This window comes from Macaca fascicularis, chromosome 8, assembly GCF_037993035.2.
Source record: "Macaca fascicularis isolate 582-1 chromosome 8, T2T-MFA8v1.1".
NCBI lineage: Eukaryota > Metazoa > Chordata > Mammalia > Primates > Cercopithecidae > Macaca > Macaca fascicularis.
The window spans coordinates 8265631-8283458 of record NC_088382.1 but is presented as its reverse complement, the minus strand read 5'-3'; the positions used below and the strand labels follow the sequence as shown (position 1 = coordinate 8283458).

General features: G+C 50.5%; 1 protein-coding gene and 1 long non-coding RNA gene across 2 annotated transcripts in view; one reads left to right on the top strand and one right to left on the bottom strand.

The window, feature by feature from the left end:
- DEFB108B (defensin beta 108B) overlaps positions 1 to 17828 on the bottom strand; it is an 875574-nt gene that overhangs the window by 617053 nt on the left and 240693 nt on the right. The window lies entirely within an intron of this gene.
- On the top strand, positions 1897 to 16625 carry LOC107128656 (uncharacterized). Its single transcript, XR_010577101.2, has 3 exons — positions 1897 to 2056; positions 15477 to 15664; positions 16403 to 16625. It is a non-coding gene; the product is annotated as an uncharacterized lncRNA (long non-coding RNA).

Below are 17828 nucleotides of genomic sequence, written 5' to 3'. Positions count from 1 at the left end.
ATGTACTATGCTCTAAAAAGGCATGAGTAATTAAATTACCCCTTCTATTCTCCAGCACAGATCCTGAGCCCAGCGGTGGGTGCGGGTGCTTAGAGCACCGGTCTCCTCTCCTACCCGCCAGAAGGCAAAGGCCACTCAACTGCCACCTTAAGACACCCAGGATTCTCCTCTTCTTTTTATTAATAGAATAAAGCTCAGGCTCAGTGCATGAGAGCAGCGCTCTCCGACTTTGCATTCATCAGAGTAACCTAGGTGGCCTGTTTAAAAATACACATTCCCTGGCTGCGCTCGCAGAAACTGGACTTCAGTGGTTTAGTGGGGGTGTGCATAGGCTAGGTGATTCTGAGGACCACGAGGGGTTAGGAATTGCCCCGTTAATTCTGTCCAAGGGAGAGATCAGACCATCCAGCATAGTCCGCAGCATATTTCTTTTCCCTCTTTTGCAATGAATATTTGATTGTCAGCGGGATGAGCCCCAGGATGAGGCACACATCCAAGAAAAATCCATGCCTCTCCATCTTTTCCCCAGGATTGCCCTTTGGCGAGACTCTCCTTTGCGACTGCTTCACTTTCCCCGGTTCATAGAACAAACCTCTTCTTAGTCTCTTTTGTTGTCTCTTATCTGTTCAACAAACACCCACTGCGCAGGACCATCCTCCGGTAAGCCGTCGAGTGGGGCCGTTTGGGAGCCCTTCTTCGTGGGGTGAGCCCTGAAGGAACCGGGGCCCCATAAGCCCGTGCTTTTGTGGGGATTGCCCCCTCTCCCATAGCAGGGTATCTGGCACCAGGCTGTTAAGCTGTGGATGGGCAACCGCACATCCCATTGGGTGTGCGTATTTCAGCACGTGGAGTTGGCCAGTGAAGCCGGCCGAAGTCGGCACAGCGTACAGCAGCCGGCCTGTCCGTGGGGAGGAAGGGTCGTCCCGCCTCCCCTCCAGGCTAGTCCTGTTGCGCCTCCTCCTGCCTCACTCTGACTTTCGCGCACCCAGGCGTCTCTGAGGGTCGCGCCCCGATACCCTCCTCCACCCCAAGGCTTCTTCTCCCCAAGGGCCAGGTTGGGGGCCCAGGAGCGCCACAGCCTCCGTAGACCCGGGAAATCGCAGCTTCGTCAAAGCTAAGCCCGCCGTGCTCAGCTTTTCCCACCACCTGGAGGATCCACTCTCCGTCCGTCCTTCCCGACCTCAGGCTGCACAGAAAACTTGGGGGCGGGGATCGAGGAAGCCGCGCCCCGAGGCTCCCAGCGCAGCCCCAGGAGGAATCCTGCCGGCAACAAGAAGCTGTGCGCGCGGCCGGGCGCGAGCCTCCGCGTCGAGGTGGGGTCTCCGTGCCCCAATTCCACCCCGCCCCGCCATCGGCGCTCCCCACAAGTGCGGGGTTTCCACCCGTCCTGGCGTTCGCGCCCACTCAGGGTCTCCCTCGCCCCCCCGGGAGATGCTCCCCGCGTTCTATCCCGCCCCGCCCTGGCGCGCCAGGTAAACGATGTGACCCCGCCCCCCTGCAGTCTCCCCTCCCCAGGACGCTGCCCCTGCCCCCACTTGTGGTGCTCGGGGCATCTCTAAAGCCCCCAACCAGAGTCCTCCAACCCACCCGAGAGGCTCGCGCACCAGCAACGCGGCCCCACCCGCAGGGACCTCGCCCACCTGTGGCTCTACCCCTGCCTCTGCGGCCTCCCCCACCGCTAGCGCGGCCCCCACCTACGACGACCCCCGCGTAGGTCCTCCTGCCCACACGTGTCCCCCCGTCAGCCCCTGCCCCTAGCCGTGCCCCTGCCCCTAGCCGCGCCCCAGCCCCAGCAGCCGCTCCAGTGCGCTCGGGCCCAGCCCATTGGCGCTGGGGCGGAGCAGGGGCGCTGGCCTGGCGGCGGTTCCGAGTCGGGCGTGCGCGGGCAGGGTTCCCACTGCCTGCTGCGCAGCCGGACTAGCGGCTGCCCTCGGCCTTCTCGCCATCGACGCGGACGACTCCCGGGCCCCCAAGGGCTCCTTGCGGAAGTTCCTGGAGCACCTCTCCGGGGCCCGCAAGGCCATCGGCGTGCTGACCAGCGGCGGGGATGTTCAAGGTGCGCGCGCCCCTACCGGCTGCGAGGGAGGGACGGACGGAGAAGGGGAGAACAGGGCGAAGTGGATGTGGCAACGGGGCAGAAGAGGGGGGAAGCGATGAGAGGACCCGGGGAAAGGTGGGTAAGCGATGGGAAGAACCGAGGAGACGAGCGGGGAAGCGATGGGGAGAACTGGGGAGAAGCCCGTGACCCGGAGCGGCAGGGGTACCTGCGGGGCGGCCTGAGCCGGCAAGGCAGCCCCAGGGTCCTTGCCGGCTGGGGCGGAGGAGGAAGGGACATGGCAGTAGGAACCTCCATCCGGGAGAGAGTGAGCTTTCCAACCCCTCCAATTTATGTTTTAAATTGAGCCTGGCAGAGGGGGTCGCCTGGAGCGCCCTCGGGGGTCGTTCTCCCTCAGAGCTGTAGGAAGGGGCCGGGCTTCCCTTCCGAAGCGTGGGTACAGCGCTATCACTTCCTAAGTGGCCCCCCGCCCCCTAACTCCGCCCCACGTCACCCCCCAGCATGTCGAGGAAGAAATGGCCAGGTCCCCGCGCGCCTGCTGTCGCCTCATGCCCCGCGCGGCGTGGGGGGGTCCCGGCTGGCGGCGGGGGTGCTCTGGGTTCCCGCCTGGCGTCTCCGAGGCGGTCCGGCAGCCCCTCGCTTTTCCGCTGGAAGAGTTTTAAAAAGGGTTTCCTGCGCTCGCATGTGCTGTCGCTTTTCGGCTCGTGACAAAACCGAAAACTAAAATGGGTCCCAGGCCCTCCCCGCCAGCCTCCGCGGACGGGAAGGACCAGGAAGCGGGGACTCCGGGACGTCAGCGGCGCCACGGCGCGGGCTCTGGGCTGCCCCTGCCCTGCAATGTAGAAGCGGCTCTCCAGGAGGGGCCCGAGTTTGGGCCCACGACGCGGGCGCGCCGGGAGGACATTTAACATTGACCGGCGGGAGGTGGTGGAGACTGCGTGCCCCAGGCCCTGGCTGCACGTGGGGGCGCCTGTGCCTGGACGGTGGAGCGCCCCGATCCTTGCAGCCCCTGGAGGGTAGATCTGCGCTTCCCAGGAGAACGCTACCTGGGAGCCTTAGCGATCGCGCCGGCTGGAGACGCGACGCGCCCCGAGCTGGGTTTTGATTTTTATTTTCCCGGTTCCTCGTGCCACAGATGCGTGGAAAGGCCCGGATGGCGGATTTCGTCCCATTTCGGGACCGCGCACTGCACAAGGATGGAGCGGGGATGGGCCCCCCGCCCACGGCCCCGGTGACCTTCCCTTCACCCTTGAGCGCGCGGGGCGGGAGCGGGTGCTGTAGGTTGGGGCGCTGTGGGCGCCGCCCCGCCCGCCGCGAGCGCCTACGTGATGCCCGGCCCGTCGCCTCCTTGCGCCCAGGCCGGGACATCAGTATGCCTGGCGCTCCGCGAGCCCGCAGCGCAGCCTCCCCAGGCCCAACGCCCCCCGCGGGAGACCCCGGTGGCACCGCCAGACCCCGCCCCGCAGCCCGACCCCCAGCGCCCCTGGGAAGTGCTCTGGCGTTAGCGTTCTAGTGAAAGGACCCCCCAGCATCAGCATTCCTCCTGTAGGGTTGGATTCTCAGAGAAAGAAAAGGTGATGCAGCAGACGCTGGGATTGGAGAAATTACCAGAGTGAAGTGGAAATAGCCTGGCCAGCATGACTTAAACCGGCCCGGAGATGTGCGAGTACAAATGGAACCGCCTGGGGTCGGGATAGGACCCAGAGTGGCTTCTCAGTCAAAGGCCTTCAGAAGCAGAGGGAACATCTTGAGTGACCTTACCCCGGCCGCGAAAGACAAGAAACCTTTGGCACGGGAAGAAGAACCGATCTCTGGAAGTCACCAGGGCGGGTGGAAGGTCAGGGGTTCAAGGTTATTTTGGAATTTAGGTGCTGTGCTTCCTGCACGGTGGCTCATGCTTGTCATTCCAGTGCATTTGGAGGCCGAGGCAGTAGGATCGCTTGAGCCCAGGAGTTCCAGAGCAGCCTGGACAACATAGTGAGACTCTGTGTCTACAAAAAATAAAAAAAGAAAGAAAAACACATTAAGATGCTGTATGTATTGGAAAATATTTATAGGTCATTCTTTTGAGCTCCATGTCCAGAAGCTTGCTAAAATGCTTGGGAGTTTGTGTACAGGCACGTGAGATTAGGACACATTGGCAGAATCGCGGTGTTCTCTGTTACCCTGGTTTTGCCACCTGGGAGGAGTTACACATATTGAAGGTTAGTAAGTCCATGCCTCTTCTCTTCTGGGGAAAAAGGTACTTTGGAAACCAATATTATGTGGGAACGTGGCTTGGTTGGTACAGCCTGGGCTTAATAGGAGACAGCTGCCCTCAGCTCTGCAGGTGGCCTCAAATACGGTGGCCTCGAGCCCACATGGGTCACACCTGGGCTGTCCCTGGGGAAGCCCGCCACGCCGGGTCACCTGGGCATTCTTTCCCTGGCAGAGCTGAAGTCACAATTTTTTTGTAGACTCTGTAAAGAGCTTTACCCTTCCGAGATATGATCTTGAACCTGTTGGAGCATTTGGACGCATTTCTTTTAAGGAAGTTCACCTCCAGATGTGCTCAGAGGGCCTGGTCTTAGCTGCCACAGATTTACAAATTCTTACAGTAAGTAGGTTATTCCTCGAGAATTTATCTGTTGTGCCCCCATTCTTTTTGCCATTTTATTCTGATTCTATATTAGTACTTGATTTTCCCTGACGTAGAAGACTATTGCCTGTAGCTAGAGATCAGAGAACACATTCCCATTCAAGTATTAACTTCAGGGGAATTATCTGTCAGATTGAAATTATGGTAAAATTCCATATATTAAAATGACCATAGCTACCATTTGTTGAAAATATTTTGTATACTAGGAGCTTTACCATTCTTATCTCCAAGCCTAGATACATGATCCCAAGAGAGGCATGCCCTCATTTTGGAAGTGGGGAGAAAGACTCACAAAGAAAAATAACTTAGGTAAGGGCATGAGGTGCGTACGTGATTGTGGTAGGAGCAAAACAGATCCTAATTCCAAATATTGTACTCTCCCTTAGACCATGAAGAGTACTTATGTCTGGCTCTGTCACCCAGGCTGGAGTGTAGTGGTGCCATCATAGCTCACTGCAGCCTCAAACTCCTGGGCTCAAGTGATCCTCCTGCCTCAGCCTTCTGAGTAGCAGGGAAGACAGGAATGCACCATCATGACCAGCTAATTGTTATTATTAATATTATTATTATTATTTCTGTAGAGACAGGATCTCACTATGCTGCTGAGACTGGCCTTGAACTCCTGGCCTCCTCTAGTGAGTCTCCTGCTTTGGCCTCCCAAAGAGCTGGGATTACAGACATAAGCCATCATGTCAGGCCTCCACCATGCTTTTCAGGGGCGTTTCTTAATCTAGTTAATGCTCAAAAGTGAGCAAAACCCAACTTGCTCAAAATTACAGATATTCTTTGGGTGATTTTGTGAGGGGAATGGAAAGTAACTTTTTATAGCGATAGGAGTCAAGGTGGCAAAAATCATATTAAGGCTTAATACCAACGCCATGGGCTGCTTTTCTTCCCCCAGTAGAGTTCATATTATTTAATTATAAGATAAAATTGAAAATCTCTTTCCTATATTCCTGACTCCCCAGGCCTTGAATGAAGAAAGTATTTCTCAGGCTAGTTTTTTTTTTTTTCCCCCTACTTCTTCGGGTATCTTGTGTCTCAGGCTGTGGGTTTTTTTTTTTTTTTTTTTCCCCTGCTTCTTTGGGTATCTTCTGTTGTCCCAAGACATGTCTGGAAACTTAAATTGATTTTCGCTCACCCTAAAATAAGCTCCGCAGCTCTGGATCACGGACTGACCATGACTAAGTGCCCACCGCCACGTCACGCTGTGCCACACACCAAGAGTGACTCATTGTCTTCGTCACAGGTTGTGGCTTCTGCAGGGCCTGATGCCTGATGGAGCTGAGTGTAGTGGGAAGTCCAGGTGCATCCTTAGGGTGGGCTGGATGCGAAAGCGGCGTCCTTTTTGCCTGTGGTGACATGAACATCAATACAGTATTTATAGAAAGTTCATGTAAATGGAGTAAGTATCAACCTTTCCAATCTTAGTGAGAATAGCTAGTGTTTAGTGACTCTCTGTTATGTGGCAGGCCCTGAGTGATGCTGGTCACTGACTTATCCCCACTTTACGCATGAGCAAGGGATGTCCGAGGTGTTCCAGCTTCCCTGAGTTCACAGAGCTCCGTGGTGTGGCCGGGCCCTGTGGCTGCAGCAGGGATGTTCAGGGCTGCGTGTAGCTGTGTCTTCGCTGGTGACTTTCCCGTGCCCAGCACCACGCCTGGCACTTGACAGGAACGCAAGCGTTTGCTGCCTGCCTCCCGCCTGGAATCTCCACTGAGGAGCAGGAAACCAGGGGTTCTAGCTGTCTTCTTCATTCGTGAAGTCCTTTAGAGGAATTCAACCATCTCTAATCAAAAGTACCCAACATCCTCAGGTCAATATGTATAAACTGTTAAGACTTCGAGATTAGTACCTTAAAACCGGTCAGAAGTGTGAAGTTTCAATTGATTGGACATGCATTAAGTCAATGACACACATATTTATTGGACACCAGGCTTGAGCCCCACGTGGGCACCTTTGGTGTCTGAAGCAATATTCCTTGGGTGGTTTTGTGAGGGCAACAGAAAATGACTTTTTATAGAGATAGGAGTCAAGATGGCAAAAATGATATGAAGGCTTAGTACCAATGTGATGGGCTGCTTTTCTTCCCCCAGTAGAGTTCATATTATTTAATTTTAAGATAAAATGGAAAATCTCTGAAGCAATGCTTCGGAGCCCAGTAGGATGGAAGGGGAAACTGAGAACAGTGCCATTTCGCCTCACACAGCTCCGGCGCCCCTCACCATCCTGTGCACACACATTCTTCAATGGGATCTTTTCAGTGTAAAGTGCAGTAATTGATTTTGCAGAAATTACTGGGTCTGGAAGGCAGATGATGAGTGATAGTGTCACCCCGTGGCACAGTGGGAGATTTGTGTGATGGCATCATTTTCTATGAATGCAGACCGCTTTGTGTGCCATACTCGGAAGACCCTTCGCTAGACATTTTGTCATCTTTCAAAAGAAGCATGTTTTCCCTCTTGGTTACAGAAAACTAAAAGCTTTTGATACAGGACTCCGACCTTTTATCAGGGAGAATCGGGGCTCTTTAAATAACCTCTACCAATCGGATGGGCCGTCAGAAACAATTAAAATTAGAAAGATGAAGATACGGGCCGGGCGCGGTGGCTCAAGCCTGTAATCCCAGCACTTTGGGAGGCCGAGACGGGCGGATCACGAGTTCAGGAGATCGAGACCATCCTGGCTAACACGGTGAAACCCCGTCTCTACTAAAATACAAAAAAAATTAGCCGGGCGAGGTGGCGGGCGCCTGTAGTCCCAGCTACTCGGGAGGCTGAGGCAGGAGAATGGCGTGAACCCGGGAGGCGGGGCTTGCAGTGAGCTGAGATCCGGCCATTGCACTCCAGCCTGGGCAACAGAGCTAGACTCCGTCTCAAAAAAAAAAAAAAAAAAGAAAGAAAGAAAGAAAAATGAAGATACGGTAACAACGTGGTCAGGGCAAACGTCAGGATACCAGATTGCAAGTTCACAGTTGCCTTTCTGCTAAGAACGTGCGGGTGAATATGGAACAGAGGGCCATGTGTCAGTAGTTGGGTTGCGTTTTGTGTTTCTTTTCTACAAGCCCTTTCTGGTGTTGTATTTGTGTTTATTAGAGAGTAGCTGCCCAGAGGCTGCCGTTTCCCTCCCCACTCCTCGGTTCTCTCCATCTTCACCCCCAACTCCCAGTCCTTTGTTTGGAATTGCAGTCATTGTGCTTGTCAGGATGGAAGAGGCAGCCAGACACATGGCAGACCAGAGCACTGAGAGGCAGAGACTTATTTTCTATAAATCCTGCCCTGGCCTTGCTGTCTCGAGTGCTGAGATAGGGTCTCGGTGTTTTCCTCTGCAGAATGGAGGCATCACTCGTTCTCTGTCTTCTCTCCCTGTCTCTTTCTTCACTCCCCTCTTCCCTAACACACATCTACAGTGAAAGTCTTCAGGAGCCAAAAGAGAAAAGGCTGGACTATGCTGGACCCCCCAACCCCAGGGCCCATTTGCTATCTTCCCAGCTTCCGTGTGCCCAGAGCCGCCTGGGGGAGCCTTCGGAGGTGCAGATCCTGACTGTGTGGGTCTGAGTGAGGCTCTGACTCTCATGGGGAGGGGGAGGGCGCCGGTGCTGCGGGTCCCCCTGGGGCTAGTGGGGTGGTTTGCAAATCGTGCAGATAAGCTTCTCCACTTCTCCAGGTTTCTCCAACATGAGATGCTCCCAAGAGTCCTTTGGGATTGTTTTCTGACTTTGACCAGGATTTTGACGGAGAAGATTCGTTAATATAGGACCCCTTGTCTTAACGTACATATGTAAATGATCTGATCTGAAGTTTTCTGAATGGAAAATGATTGAAAGGTTGGCATCCAGTAGCCTCGGGGAGTCATTCCTTCATATCTTTTCAGCTGTGTCTTACTACAATTAAGATTTTCTTTCTGTGTGTGTGGGGTTTTTTCAGATGGAGTTTCCCTCTGTTGCCCAGCTGGAGTGCAGTGTCTTGATCTGGGCTCACTGCAACCTCTACCTCCCGGGTTCAAGCGATTTTCCTGTCCCAGCCTCCCAAGTAGCTGGGATTACAGACTTGCACCACCATGCCCACCTGGGTTTTTTCTGTGTGTGTGTGTGTGTGTGTGTGTGTGTGTGTGTGTGTGAATGTGTATCTTTAGTAGAGATGGGGTTTCACCGTGTTGGTCAGGCTGATCTCAAACTCCTGACCTCAAGTGATCCACCCACCTTGGCCTCCCAAAATGCTGGGATTACAGGCTTGAGGCACCACACCTAGCCTTATTACTGTGTTTCTGTAATCATTTCACACATTAACGGACCACCTTCAGTGAGTCAGGGCAGGTTTTAGGCAAAAGAACCAAGCCCTTTATGCCCCTGGAGCTCTCACTCCTGCGGTGAGGCGGGTACAATGTGCCTGTAGCTGGACCTGAGAAGAAAAGTTCCTGTCTTATGAAAGGGCCCAGGGGAGCCTCTAGTTGGGGCCCTTTGACCTGACCCCACAGTGAGGGAGGAGTCGGTAGAGGAGGGTGGCCCAGAGGAGGACCTTGGATTTGCCTTAGGGGAACTGGGAAGCAGGTGGAGGGAAGCCGACTGACTGGGAAGCAGACTGACTGTCTCCGATAAGGGTGGCTCTGTGGAGAGGAGAGGACAGGAGGGGAAGTCATGAGTTTAGGGTCTCACAAGGAGCGGCCACAGATGGAAGCTTATGGGTGGGGCATGTGGCAGGGCAGCCCTGTGCCCACAGACACACCCCGCCGAGGAGACCCAGGGACTTGAGTGTGTTGGGGCGGCGGGTAAATGGGCACTCAGCTATTACCGCTGGAAGGCAGAGCGTGTGAGCTGCGGCAGACACGGGCCGGTGGGGTAAAAGGAGAGTCTTCACAGCAGTGCTTAGAATAGTAGAAAGTGGGAAAACCAGCAAAAACCTATCAATAGGAAATTAATGAATCCATTATGGCACCTGGAATGGAAGGAATTTTTGTCAGCGTTTAATAAGGAGCTTTGTGCTGGTCGAAAGTCAGGAGGTGCACAGTACACTCAAGGGCCGTATTGAAGAGCCGATTCCAGAGCAGCTCTGCACAGCAGATCCCCCTGGGGCCAGAGGGGCCGTTTGCAAATCCAAGCAGATCCGCTTCTTGGAGGTTTCTCCAACGGCAGCATCTCCCAGGATTGGGGCCTGTGTGGGTGGCTTGTGTTATTTATGCAATTTTAAATGATCTAGTTGCCACATTAAAGAAAGGCGGGCCGGGACAGGGGGACACTGGGTGCCATGACTCACACCTGTAATCCCAGCACTTCGGGAGCCCAAGGCAGGTGGATCACTTGAGCCCAGGAGTTTGAGGCCAGCCTGGGCAACATGGAGAGACTCAGTCTCTACAGAAAATACAAAACAATTATTCGGATGTGGCGGTGCACACCTACAGTCCCAGCCCCGTGGGAGATTGAGGTGGGAGGATTGCCTGAGCCCAGGAGTTGGAGGCTGCAGTGAGCTGTGACTGTACAGGTTCACTCCAGCCTGGGCAACAGAGAGAGACCCTATCTAAAAAAAAAAAAAAAAAAAAAAAGGAAAAAAAAAAACACTTTTATATTCAGCCAACTATTTTGATAACAATCAGTTATTGTGTTGATTATTAATATTTTACACTGTTTTCCATACTAAGTCTTTGAAATCCATTGTGTAAAGAATCTTAAAGTACATCTCCATGTGGACAGGATGCACTTGGCCAGCGACTCCTCTGAGGGACAGTGTGGTCACGACGATGGGTGGCGTGTCCTGCCTGTATGTAGAAGGTCCCCGTGTGGGTGTTTCTGCGAAGGCCCTGAGGGATGTGCAAGGGAGGGCCGACACCGTCCTAGCCACACAGAGGGCTCTCCGATTGTCAATGGCAGCCCTTCCTCCTCCCCACCCTCTTAACACCCCCCACCCCACTTGTTATTTTTCTCCTCAGTGCTTATGGCCATCCACCCCTGGGCATCATGCATTTGTTCACTGTGTTTCTTGCTTTCGGGTCTCTCCTGATCGGAACAAGCTCCGCCAGAACCATTTTGTCACGGATGCATCCACATAGCACCCGGCAGCGATGGCATTTGGAGCACCTGAGGTGGACAGTGGGCCGGTGGTTGAGTGAAGAGCCCTACAGATTTATCTCAAGCCCTCCCCTGACCCTACCGGAAGACACGGTGGTCTGCACAGTCCAGATAGTCAGAGAGGCCCCCGGCTCGATGACTTTGACTCGGCGGGGGTGGGGAGGGGGGAACAGCACGTTGACAGAATCCCCCCTTGGTATCCCACCTCCCCATGCCTACCTAATCCCTACATTGTCAAAGGAGAGACCCCTAGAAGGAGCTTTGGCAGCAGGAGTGAGATCAGCGCAGTGCAAGCTCATTTTCTGACAAACCAGTGGCAGCAGTCGGCAAACTGACTTTATTTCTCAAAAAGAATGTATGCATCGAAATTAACAAGTGAGTGATCAGCAGTGTGGGAAAATTCAGGAAAAGCAGTTCAGTGCTGTGAGAGAGGGCGAGGTAGGGAGCTTTAGTACTCCAGACAACAGAGGAGGTAAAAGGATAGACCGAGATTATTTCATTAGATTTCATCTATTCTTACTTTTTTTTTTTTTTTTTTTGAGACGGAATCTCACTCTGTTACCCAGGCTGGAGTGCAGTGGCGGAATCTCAGCTCACTGTAACCTCCGCCTCCCGGCTTCAAGCGATTCTGTTGCCTAAGCCTCCCAAGTAGCTAGGACTACAGGCACACGCCACCACGCCCGGCTCAATTTTCTTTGTATTTTTAGTAGAGACGGGTTTCACCCTGTTAGCCAGGATGGTCTCAATCTCCTGACCTCGTGATTTGCCTGCCTTGGCCTCCCAAAGCCCTGGGATTACAGGCATGATCCATCACGGCCAGCCTATTCCTTACTTTTTTTTTTTTAAATAGAGTTTAGATTTTATCAGAGCAGAATCCCAGGAAACTGAGATTTGTAAACTGGGAAATCCAGCTCCTCCAAGTAGCCAGGAAATAAGGATGACCTCAGTCATTCTTGCTGGCCCTGGTGTGGGCCGGGGATGACTCTGACTCAAGGAAGAAGCGGTCTTGTGACTGTCTTACCCGCACTGTGGTTTAGTAAGAAGCTGTTAAAAAGTATGTCATATGAAGAAAGTGGTTTAATAACTGGTCAGAGTAATGACCACGTATTTCCTATGTAACCACTCCCGCGTTATCTCCAACTTTATCTTTGGTTCTCATGACAAGATTATCACTTCCCTGAAAACTGGGGTTTTAGCAAATGACGAAGAGGTGTTTTTCCAAATGGTAATGTTCTTCTTTGGTGGGAAGATGTTTTCTCCTGGAAATCCTTAGGAAAGTTATTCGGTTCTTGGGTTGGGCTCCCAAAACCAAACGAAGTTTGGTGCTGCAGTTCGTTTTTACTCTGCACAGGAGTCTCCTGGGGTCACCTTGTGTATCATGTCCAGCCTTTTTTGTTTTTTTTTTTTTTTTTGAGACGGTGTCTCGCTGTGTCACCCAGGCTGCAGTGCGGGTGGTGCAATCTCCGCTCACTGCCAGGTCCTCCTCCCGGGCTCACGCCATTCTCCTGCCTCAGCCTCCTGAGTAGCTGGGACTGCAGGCGTCTGCCACCACGCCCGGCTAATTTTTGTATTTTTAGTAGAGATAGAGTTTCACCATGTTGGTTAAGCTGGTCTTGAACTCCTGACCTCAGGTGATCTCCCCACCTCGGCCTCCCAAAATGCTGGAATTACAGGCATGAGCTACCACGCCCAGTGGGCTAATTTTTAAGTTTTACAGATGGGTTCTCACTGTTACCCATGCTGGTCTCAAACTCCTGGCCTCAAGCAATCCTCCCATCTTGGCCTCCCAAACTGCTTGGATTTGCAGGCATGAGCCACCACACCTAGCCAAACATTGATCTTTCATTTTAAACTTCATCTAGAGATGTGACAAAAACCAAATGAGGTATCTGTTAAAATACTTTATAACCCTAGTACAGTAATAGAGTAATCCAACTGACAATTTCACAAAGCTCAATTTTTGTTAACAAGTTCAAGGTTATACATGTTAATAAAGATAACATTTATTCAACCAGAGGAAAAAGGTTACAATGACAGAATTTATCTTTTTCTTTATTATGTTGCCTGAGCTATGGTTAAGGTTTGGGGAACTAGTATCTTAAAGAACCTTCAGAAATGTCTCATTCTAGAATTTAGAAACAAACTTTACACTCTCGGGGTTGAGAGAATCCAGGAGCAATCACCACCCCTAGTGTCCAGATGCTACTCTCCAAAGGCCCTTCCCCACTAGCCACAGAAATCAGAGCTCCCTGGGAAACAGACAGTTGAGCCTCTGGAGCAGGGAGGGCCTGGCTGTGCATGCTTTAGGGAGGTGGGAGTGGGGGCGTAGAAACCAAAGAAGTGAGACCAAAATGGGCCAACAGCTAGGGCAAATGTGGGCATAAAACTAAATTCCATCTGATCACATAGTCTCAAATATGTACGTGTACAGAAATATTTCTGTGAGGTCACAGGGGTACTAAAAAACAAAACAAAAGACGGGGAGGGGGGGAAGAAGAAAAGAAAGAACTCTCTTCCCCATGTTGGGCGCAGTGGCTTACACCTGTAATCCCAGCACTTTGGGAGGTCAAGGTGGGCAGATTGTTTGAACTCAGGAGATCGAGACCAGCCTGGGCACCACGGCGAGACTCTGTCTCTACAAAAAAAATAGAAGCACTGGCTGGGCATGGTGGTGCACACCTGTAGTCCCAGCTACTCAGGAGGCTGAGGTGGCTCAGGAGGCTGAGGCTACAGTAAGCTAAGACCATGCCACTGTACTCCAGCCTGGGGGACAGAACCAGACCCTGTCTTTAAAAAAAAAAAAAAAAAAAGACAGCCTCTTCTGTCATCATTAGAGGTAGTTCCTGCACCACCCTAACTCCTCCTCAAACTGGACTTCCCAGGGAGAGCAGCCGCCCCTGCCTTTTCCACAGAACCATATTTCAAGATAACCCGACAGCCCCGCTGATGTGGAGCTCTTCTTTGAAGAAGTCCAGCAAACGAATGAAGAATTACAGAATTTGAAAACTTCACAAACTCTAATAAATGATTCAGGCAATAATCCTCAATGAACATGAAAACCATTAATAGGTGTATGAGGAACTCATTATCACAGGACACCAGAAACTCAAGTGCACCAGCTACTCCGTGGCTGAAGGGAGAAAGCAGATCTTCACAAGACAGTGGCCGACTCTCAGCATGCACCCCGCTGGCGTGAGACCCCCAGTGGAGGCAAGCAGGCCTCACAGGAAGGTAGGATGTGGCCATCTATGCAGAGCTCCCCACGAGGGACTCTGCTTCAAAAGGCGCAGCCTGACTCAAACTAAGTCTTTGGATCTAAGTTCCAGTTCTCAGGAAACACAGGAACATGGCACCCAACACCACACAGGAGCAGCCAGGACACCTGGAAAGTGAGAGCGTCCGGAGGAAACCCGGCCTGCACACTCCTCTGCCGTCCGAGAGGGGGCCCGGGAGAGACCCGGGCTGAGCAGCTGTGATCTGTGGGACCCTGTGCAACAAACACGTTGAGGCCAACTAGAAAATTTGAATATGGAATAAGAAATAGGCAGTTTTAAGAAAGTATGGTTTATTCTATTAAAACTGAAAATGGCATTAGCTCATGTAAGAAAGAATCCTCATGTTTTAGGGTCACAAATTCAAATATTTAGGGGTAAATGATGACATTTATAATTTACTTCCAAAAACTTCACAAGGAAAAGGATATCTATTATGTGATAAGTGTTTAGGGGCTCATTATCCTAGTCTACTTTTCAGTATGCTTGAAAGTTTTCATAATTCTTTTTACTAAAATAATGTTGCAAATATGTTTTTACATTATCATTTATATGTAAATTATTAGTATTTTATATAATACATATAACTATATTATTATGATAATGACCTTATATTAGTGACATAAGAAACAAGCGATGAATCAGAAAGTGAGGATGTAATTAAGGTTCTGTGACTGCGTCCACTATCAGAAGAGCACTTCTCCGTGCCAAGGACAGGCTCGAAGCTTCACACACCCTGGGTCGGAGTGGGCACCATCCATGCACCCCCACTCTCCATGCAACAAAGCTGGAAGTGAGGCAAGAAGCTGGGGGCCAGGACCCTTCTCTAGGGTTCTCTAAACACCGTGTTTGTAACCACCATGCTGAGCCCACTGAAGACTATCATTGTAAATGTCCAAAATCAATGTCCAAGTAAGATAGGCAAACTTAGGCCAAGAATCTTACCTACACTTAGATATTTCTTAAGCATCGCTAAATGTGAGAGAAGCCATGTCATGAAAATGTAAGAACACAAACAAGTCAACTTTTCACAATCCACCATCAAACTTTTCCAACAAAATATTACCTAGCATTGCTTGGGTGATCGTGAGTGGCATGAAATTGCTTAAGCTGCTCCCACGTAAGCTCCAGGATGCACAGTGGGTCACCCCCAGAGACCACTGAGTACATGTGGTGGGGAAGAAGTCTGTTTTGAAGGTGCTGGGAGAATATCCTCTCATTGTCTGTCTTGAAATGTGAAGTAAATAAATAAGAATATGTACATATAAACTAATACACACACACTACATTACTTACAATATAGCCAATCGATCACATTGTGGTGCATATGTCTGTAATACTCTGCAAATAAAACTGTTTTAAAGGTAAAAAAAAAAAAAAAAAAAAAAAAAGACACCCCTGCAGGCATTGCTTAACACTGTATTCAATCACTCATCACCCATGCAACAGGACCCAAGGATTGAGAACAATGGACTTTTTGATATGTGTTGCAACAAACGCATAGCCGAGGGCTGTAAACCGGAGGGATCACCAGGTCTGCCTACCAGTCACCAGGCAAGTGGGGAGAAGCTGTCACCCCAACTTGAGTTTCAAGAAGACTCCTTGGAAGAAAAGACCACCAAATTGAGAATGAAAAGGTAAGAAATAGTTCACCAGCTGAGGGGGGCTACAGAAATCAGAGAGCAGGCCACCTGTGAGCCTCAGGGACACCAGCACAGGCAGGTTGTCAAGGTCACAAGGGGACATGAAGACATGGGCCCAGGACAGCAGCTCTTAATCCAAAATGGTCTCAAGACTCCTTTACACCCTGAAAAATTAACCCATTTATGCCTGAGGTTGCATTTTTTTTTGTAAAAATCAGACCTTGGCAATGACCTTGAGCTGTAGGATATAAATAACTCCCACAAGCTTAGGATTCCAATAATGGAACACTAGGCACAAATGGGTTTTAATGAGGACCCAAACAGCTTTTGATTATGTAGGCTTTTTTTGCCTGTGTAGGTACCTGTGTGTGTTTATATAATTTTTCTATATTCTAAATTAAAGTTGATTAAAAAATTAAAGTATTAAAAAATACTTATGCATTAAGGTAAGCCATCATTACATGTTAATATAAATATGTTTGAAAAATACTTCTCATAACAAAGTAAAACACTGACTACTTAGAGTGATGCTGTGTTGCCTTTTTTGCAAATCTCTGTAGTGTCTGGCTCAGAGGTGAAGCTGGACTCCCTCATCTGCTCTGTATCCAGCTTGCTGTGTGTCACACACCTCGCCACGCAGCCTCTAGAAAGTACACCATGTGCTTGGGCAAGAATGAGTGTAAAAGACAATGTGTTGATAGTGGTATGAAAATAGCTTTTCTCTCGCTGCAGATCATACACGGGGGTCGTCAGACATGGTCTGAGACCTGCTGCGAAGAACAGCAGCCTGGCCCTGCTACCCCCTGGCTTCTGCTCACAGCACTGACCCCAGCTAATCCAAGAACATGTCACCTATAATGAGGATATTGAAGAAAAATCAACCATCTTCCAGATGTGTCTATATCATGATACGGTACATGGGTAAGGTAAGCTGAACACAACATAAAAAAGAAAACTTACAAATGCTCCCTTCATCTCATTAAAGATGACTCCTTTAAAGACCAAGGGCATCTGGGGGTCGCTGGGGTTCTCATATTCCAGGCGCCATCCTTCCTGCCTGAGGACAAATAATAATAAGCTGACAGTGACTCAAATACTAAAGTCTGTATCAACTAGTTAATCACTCATGACATACCAGAAATCCAGCTCACGTAAACCTGGGAAAAAGGTCTCATCCAAATACACTGAGAGGAGATTCTGAAAGTCCTTGGGATTTTGTGTGGAAAATGGATACAGAGTATAATCACTAGCTCGGTAAAAATGAAAAGTGAAATTGTAAAATTTAACAGATTTCTACTAAAATTATTGAATCTTAAGCCTCATTTCCCCTTTGTCTTAGGACAGTAAGTTGTAGCTATTCTTGAGATGGGGCAGTGGCTCCATGCTCTGGCCCCCGACCCCAGCAGCCATCCCAGCTCATCGCCCTGAGTGCCGGCTTTCCCATCCCATCTCAGGATCTGCACTGGACGGGCACCAGGGCTTTCTTCAGCGAACATCTAAACTCTCTCAAGTGTCTCCAGAGACTTTCACATGTCTACAAAGATGACCTCATTCTGTAAGAGCATGGATTTAACTTGCTCTACGATGTCACTCCTTCACAGAGTGCACTGTTCATCGTCACCCTATTCACTAGCGTCAGTCTTACTAAAAGTCAAACATCAATGTTAGTGGTAACTCTGGAGGCCTGGCATTGTAGCGATATCCCCAGGAGAAAATTGTTTTGAACCTTTCTGGGAAAAGTTCACGTACGTTTTATTCAAACACTAGTTTTTATAACCTCGCTACCATGTGACTTTCCTGAAGGATGAAATTTCTGACGTCCTTCAAGTAGAGAGAGAGAAAAATTTTTCTAGAACATTAATTGCCCACTCCTCTCATCCCTTCTCAGAAACTAACTGAATTCCAGTGGGTGTGCCTGGCAAACCCAAACACGGTTTTCCGTTCAGGATGCTGGTCTTACCTGTGAAGGCGTTCATGCACGTGGAGAGGGACCGGTTCAACATTTTGAAGAAAGGGTCTCTGCACGGATATTTCCGAGACCCACAAAGGATGGTATGCTCAAGAATGTGAGGAACACCGGTGCTGTCCATGGGAGTGGTGCCGAACTGCATGCTAGGGAAGAAGGAATGGCATGCCAGGGAAGGGAGAGGAACAGAAC